The sequence below is a fragment of the Rhincodon typus genome, chromosome 11 (genome assembly GCF_021869965.1).
Source record: "Rhincodon typus isolate 14 chromosome 11, sRhiTyp1.1, whole genome shotgun sequence".
In the NCBI taxonomy this organism is placed as follows: domain Eukaryota; kingdom Metazoa; phylum Chordata; class Chondrichthyes; order Orectolobiformes; family Rhincodontidae; genus Rhincodon; species Rhincodon typus.
Window position 1 is genome coordinate 20447854 of NC_063342.1, and position 9412 is coordinate 20457265.

Consider the following 9412-nt stretch of genomic DNA (forward strand, 5'->3'; position numbering starts at 1 on the left):
GAAATTACTCAATTATCTCCATTCTGGCTGGGACTTGTAAAGTTTGCGTACGCAGCCTAATTAAATACTCACCAGCTGACTCCGCCTCCAGAGGTATGTGCAGGCCTCCAACTGTCAGCCAATCCCAGCTGATTCCAAATGTTTGGGCAGGTGTCTGTACCATTTGTCATGTTCTTTGGATATTTGTCTTAGATGATCCAGGGAGTTTCCGTTACAGAACACTGCCATTCCAGTTAGGGAAGACAGAGGACTCATTGGTTGAAAAAAAACTGGGAAAAAAAAATCACAATGTTCAAGTTTGACAGTCAGTGGTGGTGACCAATGTATTCCTGACATCCTTGCCACTTCTGCTGATGTCAGCAGTGATGAGGACCTCTGAGAGAAGAATTAAGCCTCAATTCCGGTAGAACCCCTCTTCCGGTAGGGAGGCCTATCACTGGTGCTAAATTCCGACAGCCTGTAGGATCATCCTTTATCCAAGCTTTTGCAGGCCTTGGCGCTGTAGGCCAGAAATCAACTTTGTTTTGCATGAACATTTAAGCAGTAACAATGAACTTTATGGCTGCTTCAGTGGCCAGCGCTAGAAATCATCTCAAAACTTCTTGTTTTAACATTAATGGATGGCAAAAATTACCACATGTAATAGTTGAATCATATTTTCGTCCACAAGCAAGTGCAGAGTCGTGAGGAGGGGACGGAATCTGTATCTGTGTCATATTGATATGAAAACAAAAATAAATACATGGTGAAGAATGTAAGTAAAACTCAAAATTATAAACATGAAAATGTTCATTTATAGTTATATTAACATTGCATGAGAAAATGAAAGGTCTCTAACACATACACTGGATGATGAAACTCAAAGTAATTCACAGTAGACCTGCAGTTAAATTACATAAATCATCCTTCTCTGTGGGTTTATCATATTGACAGTCATCTACACTGACAGCTAGCACCACTGTTTGAGAGTCTAAAAAAAAGACATTATATAAATACATATACAGCAGGAAGTTATTCTATATCATTTAATTTTGGAGTTACAGTAATTACAAACCACTTTAGCATAGTTAGTGATTATATCTGAACCCTTCAATCAGATTTTTGATTTGTAACCACTCCCAAACAATTCTTTTCTGTCTATAATGATCAAATATGGATGTATCTCTGAAGCATTATGGGAAACGTGTGTAAGGCAGATCAAGTTGCAAAGCATTGCTACATGGCAGCCTGTTGACATTGAAGGCTGTGGTTTTAAAGGTACATTTCTTGTTCTACATGACCAATGATGCTGATATGACATAAGCAAGCAAGGAACCGGAAACCAGATGCAAATTCCAAGTGCCTCCACCATGTGTTATTTTTAGAACAATCCAAAGTGCTTCACTTCAATCCAGAAATTAATGGCAATAGCGAGAAAATAATTCCAGGTGTGATTCCACAATTTGCTCACAGGCAATATGATTCAATCTCATTTTGCCCACTTTATGGGAATGATAACGAGCAGAGAGGGAAAGAGGTCAAGCCAATTTAAGCATATGGAAAGTAGTTAGTCAAATTTTCTCATAATTAAGGGTGAAGGTGGTAAAATGGTGCTGTGGCTGGGCCTAATTTAGAATTTGAGTCTTGATACTTTACAGACACATGTATAAGACGTACCAGAGAAGTTGGTAGAATTAAACTTGAGTTAATTACTTAAATTTTGAAAGTTAGTCTCAGTTATGACCATGAAATCTATTATCATAAAATGGGATTCTTGACATGTCCTTGAGAGAAGGAAACCAGCCATTCTTGTCTGGTCTCGTCTAAACGTGAGTCCAGACTGCACTTTGGAATGTGCCAATCTACAACACTGAGTCTAAGGATAACTCCTTGCACTGGAAGAACTGCAGGTTTCAGGCAGGCTAAGGTGTATCTTGCATCGAATTGATATTTGTCATGGTCTGAATTCTAGGGACAGTCCCATATAGCACAGAGTTACCACTTCAGAGAGGTACCTTGGATGAACCTCAGCAAAAACAACTATATCCCTGTTCTGAGGAAGGGTCACCAGACACAAAACGTTAACTCTGTTTTCTCCTCCACAGATGCTGCCAGACCTGATGAGTTTTTCCAGCAACTTTGTTTTTGTTCCTGATTTACAGCATCCGCAGTTCTTTTGGTTTCTATATCCCTATCCAGATCTTCTTCGCGAAGGCACACTCCACAATAAATTAGACAACGGCCTCTTCTCTGTTCCACAGGCAGTACCCAGGTTGCAAAAGGGTTTTTTTCTTAAGTTTGTTGGCAAGTTGATTTATACACAATTTGGAACACTCTGCGGGACAATGTAGAATAGCAGTACAAGAAACGTTCATATGTCAGACTTTTAAAATTACACCTCTCAATGGGATCGCATTTGTAGTTCAATTTCTTAAGTCAGACATTTGTAAGTCAGGGACCCTCTTTAGTCACTACACGTAGAGGGGCAATGTGCAGAATGGGTCCTGGACTTTGTGCTAAGGGACACAGTAAAGCTTGTGGCAACAGTCACAGAGGTGGAATCCAGAAATAACATTGTCTAAAGCTTTTTCCAGCCATCATACATCAATGGCCTAGAAAATGAAGTATAGCATGGTGAACAAAGGAGAGGTTTACATTCTTTGCACTTACTGCAATGGTCAATTTGAATAGTTGCCAACCTTGTGCTGTGTATCTGACATGCATTACATTATATATACATACACAGCAGGAAGTTATTCTATATCATTTAATTACAATAATATGCAAATAAATATTCGATATTTATCCAAGTATTTACATAAATATAAGTACATACTTTGAGAGGAACATAATGTATGAGAACATGTTGAACCTTATTGTAAATTACGTAAGTTACAAGTTGAAAATCACTTTTTTTTTTACAAGTTTTATGAGTAAAGTATATTTCAAAAGAGACTCCAGACCTTTAGTAATGTACTTGACTTTTACCTGCCCTCTGAAATAGCTTACCAAGACACTCAGCTGTAGCAAACTGTAGAAATGTTACAGAACAATAAAACTGGATGGAGCTCTAGCATCGATTTAGACTCTGGAAACAACAAAATCTGGCACTGATGTGTTTTCTTTACTGATATCTGGGGGCTTGTGCCGAAGGTAGGAGAGCTCTCCCACAGATCTGTTAAGCAACAGCTTCACACAGTGACAAGAACCAAATTGCACCTGACACCTAATATTGCTTGATAGGAAGAGCAGTCACTCTCATCTCCCCTCTCAAGCTCAATTTTTTTGTCAACATTTGGACTAAGGTTGGAGTAAGTTCAGGAATCAGGCAGCCCCGTTGGAACCTAAACTAAGCAATCTTTGATCAGGTTATTGCCATGCAAGTGCCACTTGATAGAATTGTATATTCCATATGTGATATGTATAGTATATCCCATCACTTTGCTGATGATTGAGGGTGAGCTATAATTTGCCAAGTTGGATTTGTCCTGTTTCTTGTGCACAGTATATACCTGGCCAATTTTCCATATTGCTGCATAGGTGCCAGTGTTAAAACTGTGTTGGAACAACTTGACGAGAGGATTGGCGAGTTCTGGAGCACTATTTTTGGGATGCTGATTGAGATCAGGAATAGCCTTCAGGTGAAGAAGATTGAGAAAGCATGAGGTAATAACATAGTTACTCCTGCCAGGAGATATGCTGTTGGGCTGGGGGAAAGGAGGGTGGGGGTTGGTGGTGGTGACATGCTTGTCTACCTTGTGTCATCCTCACACATTCACTGTCTCACTGTAGCTTATCTGCAATCCCTTTTTCAGAAGGTCAAAAATCACATGACACCAGGTTATCGTCCAACAAGTTTATTTGAAAACATTAGCTTTTGAAGCTCTGCTCCTTCCTCAAGTATAATGTGGAAAAGGAGGTATACTGACACAGAATTCATATGCAGAAAGGTAAACAAACCTAAAAATGGCCACCTCCTGTTGAATCTTTAATCAGTTAGAACGGAGGCGAACAATTGATTAAAATGCAAATCCCAGAAATTCTTTCAAGTCATTAAAGGTGTTATCAGTGTATACAAGAGGTGACATGTCAGGTCAGACAATGCATTATGGGTGTGAGGCCTTGTTTATAATCTTTCTGTGTTTTAACCTGGGTTTTTACGTGAACAAAATAGAATGTATCTGCAAATACACAAACATCTTAGATTAAATAATTCATCCCATAGATTTGTGTTTGTGTGTGCTTGAAAGAGTGTATGAATGTTAGAGAGTGTATGTATGTGAGTGTGTGTGCACGTGTGTGTGTGCAAGTGTGTGTGAGATTGTGTTTGTGTGAGAGTCTGTGTGTGTGTGGGCGTGTGTGTCTGAGTGTGTGTGTATGAGTGCGAGTGTGTGTGAGAGTGTGTGTGTGTATACGTGTGTGTGTGTGGGCGTGTGTGTGCGGGGAGTGTGTGTGTGTGGGCGTGTGTGTGCGGATGTGTGTGCGTGCGTGTGCGCGCGTGTCTGAGTGTGTGTGTATGAGTGTGAGTGTGTGTGAGAGTATGTGTGTGTGTGTGGGCGTGTGTGTGCAGATGTGTGTGCGTGCGCGCGTGTGTGTGTGTATGAGTGTGTATGAGTGTGAGTGTGAGTGTGTGAGTGTGAGCGTGTGTGTGTATGAGTGTGAGTGTGTATGTGTGAGTGTGAGTGTGTGTGTGCGTGTGTGTGTGTGCGCGCGCGTGTGTGTGTGTATGTATGTGTGTCTGTCTAGTTGTCTGTGTGTGCGAATGTGCGTGTATGTGCTTGTGTGTGCGTGTGTGTGAGAGAGGGTGTATGGTGCGGTGGGGTCACCTGTAGCATGACATGAACCCAAGATCCTGGTTGAGGCCATCCTCATGGGTACGGAACTCGCCTACCAGCCTCCACTCAGCGATTTTGTATTGTGTATCTCAAAGTCCGTCCTGGAGGATGCTTACCCGAAGATCGGAGGCTGAATGTCCTTGACCATTGAAGTGTTCCCCCACTGGGAAGGAACACGACCGTCTGGCAATTGTTGCGTAGTGTCCATTCATCCATTGTTGTAGTGTCTGCATAGTTTTGCCAATATACCATGCATAGGTGTGAGGCTTCGTTCTCAGAGTTTAATCTGGAATCAGGCTAGTTTTATTCCAAAAGCTGAAATTTATAAGATGCCACACTGACTGACTGTGACTACAAATTGTGTATGTTTTGAACAAATAGAATGTACCTGCAAATAAACAAACATCTTGGATGAAATAATTTACCCCATAGATTTATATTTGTAATAACAGTCAGTCAGTATGGCATCTTATAAATTCCAGTTTTCAGATTAAAACTCTGAGAACAAAGCCTCACACCTACAATTCAGTATCTGACCTGAGATGTCACCTCCTGTATATTCCCATGGTTCTGCCTGATTGTCATGACAGTACAGCACTGACATTGATGTTATAAACACGTTACTCACTGTCTAACACTCTTGGTCACCTGCAGAGACCTATCATCTGATGCTCCACTCACACCAGTTGCATGATCTTTTGATCTCTCTGTCCTTGATCTCTCTGCCTATAAACTCTGTGTCTGTGTGCCCTGCTCTCTCACTGCACCTGTTTGTTTCCAAATAAACCTGTTGGACTATAAGCCTGGTGTCATGTGACATCTGACTTTGTCCACCCCAGTCCAACACCGGCACCTCCACATCATACTCCATGACATCCATAATCCAACTTCACTTAGCAAGCTCCGTCTTTCTGCTGCTCTCCCACTTTATCCTCTAGAAGAGATCTCTGCAGCTTTTCAAGTCTAATCAAAATGGCCAAAGCATTGACTTTTTCTCTTCTCTGTGTCATTTTCTGGCATTCAGTTACTTTTGCAATTTCAAGTACGTCTTTATTTCTCTTCTGGTCTGCGTATGGATTCTTTTAGCAGTCATCTTAGTATCTACATTTCAAAAGCCTCAATCTCTTCCAGAGACCTTTATTGAGTGTCCAAGTTCCTGAGGCATTCAGGAAAGTGGATAGAATGTAGAACCCTGAGTCTATTCCTTGTTACAAGCTTGAGTTTTTTGTGGTTAGTGCATTCCTTCATCTTCGGAAAGTTGCTACTGGCTATCTCTATCCTTCTAAATTCTGCATCACATCTGCCATCTTCTGTTACCATTTCTCCTAAATAGACAAATGTATCTACTGTTTTAGTGTGACACCATCCACTTCAACCTTCTCTCTAGTTTCTCCTAAGGTATTCCTTCTAGCTACCATTGTGTTTGTCTTTTTGACATTTCTTTTCAAAAACATTCAGATTTTACTTGATCTAAGATATTTTGCAGGACCTCTTACTGATTCTCCAAGTTCAGCAGAACTTTTTATCAAGCATTTTAATTTCATATTATTTATTATTAATTGGCACATTTTACTACAGTTTGCCTGGTAAAACCAACTGAAACTCAGGTTTAAGATAACAAGGTGTAGAGCCAGATGAACACAGCAGGCCAAGCAGCATCAGAGGAGCAGGAAAGCTGACGTTTTGGGCCTAGATCCTTCTTCAGGTTTCTCTGCAGTCCAGGCCGAGGAACTGAAAATACTGAGCTGACATAACAGGATGCCCCCACTGTCAGGGAAGTACAATGCAGTATGACCAGACAGTTTCAATAATAAATATGGGGATAAATTTATCGTAAAATCACGTAAAGTCACAAAATTACAAATGTTGCAAACCTTAACAAGTTAGTTGCCATAGAGAGAAATCCTGGCCTATACCATGAACAAAACGGAGTTTAGATATAGATTCATCTGCACGTCCTGTGGAAAGAGGATTAAATAATTCTTTCACAACCTGAGGACTCAACAAAGCATTTTACAATCAATGATGTCCTACTCAAAAGTGGTCGCTGTTCTCAAGTGAGGAAGCATGACAGTCAAAGTGCTCACAGAAATGTACAACCATAGAGTCACAGAGTCATAAAGCCATACAGCACAAAACAGACACTTCAGTCCAACCAGTCCATATCAAACATAATCCCAAACTAAACTATTTCCACCTGCCTGCTCCTGGCCCAGATCTCTCCAAATCTTTCCTATTCATGTACTTATCCAAATGTCTTTTAAATGTTGTAATTGTACCCACATCCACTACTGTCTCAGAAAGTTAATTCCACAAGTGAACCACCTTCTGGGTGAAAAAATTGTCCCTCATGTATTTTCAAATCATCTCTTTTTGGTGATAGCTGAGGGATGAATATCAATCCGGAGGCACTTCCCTGCTCATTTTTGATGTGGATATGCCGGTGTTGGACTGGGGTGGACAATGTCAAAAATCACATGACACCTGATTATAGTCCAACAGGTTTATTTGAAAACACTAACTTTCGAAGCATTGCTCTATTTTCATGTGTTAGTGAGAGGGGTGGCATCAGGCACAGATTCACCCCTTGTGTGTTTGCATGTGTGTGTGTGTGTTTGCATGTGTGCGTGTATGTGAGAGAGAAAAGAGAGTGTGTGTGTGGGAGAGGGAGAGAGTGAGTGTGTGTGTGTGTCTGTGTCTGTGTGTGTGTGTCTGTGTCTTTGTGTGTGTGTGTGTGTCTGTGTGTGTGTGTCTGTGTGTGTGTGTGTGTGTTTGTGTGTGTGTTTGTGTTTGTGTGTGTGTGAGAAAAGAGAGTGTGTGCGTGGGAGAGGGAGAGAGTGTGTGTGTGTCTGTGTGTGTGTGTGTGTCTGTGTCTGTGTGTTTGTGTCTGTGTGTGTGTGTGTTTGTGTCTTTGTGTGTGTGTGTTTGTGTGTGTCTGTGTCTGTGTGTGTGCATGTGTGTGCGTCATTCAAGGCAGACTTTCAGGATATTCAACAACGCAGAGTCACCAATCAGAGGCTGATAACCAAGTTTGGTACCCATGAGGACGGCCTCAACCGGGATTGGGGGTTTATGTCGCACTACAGCTGATCCCACCACACTATACACTTTCAGATATACACTCACACACACATGCATACACACACTCACTTTGTCGCACAAACACACACACACTCACACACACACACTCACATACTCACACAGACCCTCTCTCATACACACTCTCTCTCTCACACACACACACTCTCCCTTTCTCTCTCCTCACACATACACATGCACATATATATAAATCTATGGCGTGAATTTGCATTTGCAAATTTGTAATTGCAGATACATTTTATTTTGTTCAAAAAGCACACAATTTATAGACAGTCAATGTGACATTTTATAAATTCCTACTTTGGAGATAAAACCAGTCTGACTCCAAATTAAAACACAGGCAGATTCTAAGCAAGGCCTCACAGTTAAAATGCGTTGTCTGACCTGAGATGTCACCTCTGGTATACTGATAAAACCTTTAGCTATCTTGGGCAGTGACTTGAAAGAAATTCTGGGATTTGCATATTAATCAAAACCTGCATCTCATTTCTAACTAATTAAGGATTTAACAGCCATCTTAGGTTTGTTCAATTCATTTGCATCAGTTCTATGACCCTTTGATCTTTTGCTTATAAATTCTGTGTCCAATGCCACCTCTCATACTAACACATGAAGAAGGAGCGAGACTCTGAAAGCTTGTGTTTTCAAGTAAACCTGTTGGACTATAACCAGGTGTCATGTGATTTGTGCCCCTGCTCATCTTTGAATAGCTTGATGGGATCTGTTCAGTCCATCCAAGGGGGTACATTTAAAGGGGGCATCACCAACACTACCAGGCCTCCATCAGCCTTGCGTGGAAAAGTCAACCTGGATGATGCACCGTTACAGCTCTGGAGTGGGAATTAAACTCAGAACCTCTGGGCCCAGACTTGAGGATGTCACTGGCTGAACCATAACAGGCACAAGCTTTTGGAAATGTTGCAGGTTGCTAAATTGCCTTATTTTAAATCAGTCTTGGTGAGATCATTTAATCCATTAGCCACTTTCCCAAATGGTGAAATAACTTTGAAGGCCTTCTGCCTCATCAGCCAGTGGGCCTCAGGACATCCAAGATTTAGGAGGAAGACAAATGCAGCATCATCACTTCCATTTTGCAATTAACACAGCGTTCTGAATTAGGCAAATCACCATGCCTCCACCAATTGCTAGGTCGACAGCCTGAAGTATCTCCCCCAACTACGGGAATATCATCAGCAGACAAAATGCAGTGGGTCAAGACAAAAGCCTATCACCCTTCACCATTCTCTCCCTAAGTATGAATACTTTAAAAATATTATGCAGCATTTCTATGCTCTCAGAACATCCTACTGTGCTCTCGATTACTTCTGTAGTATAGCCCACACAGACAAGGACTCTGAGATAACAAGGTGTAGAGCTGGATGAACACAGCAGGCCAAGCAGCATCAGAGGAGCAGGAAGGCTGATGTTTCAGGCCTAGACCCTTCTTCAGAAAGGCCCTTCTTCAGAAAGGGTCTAGGCCTGAAACGTCAGCCTTCCTG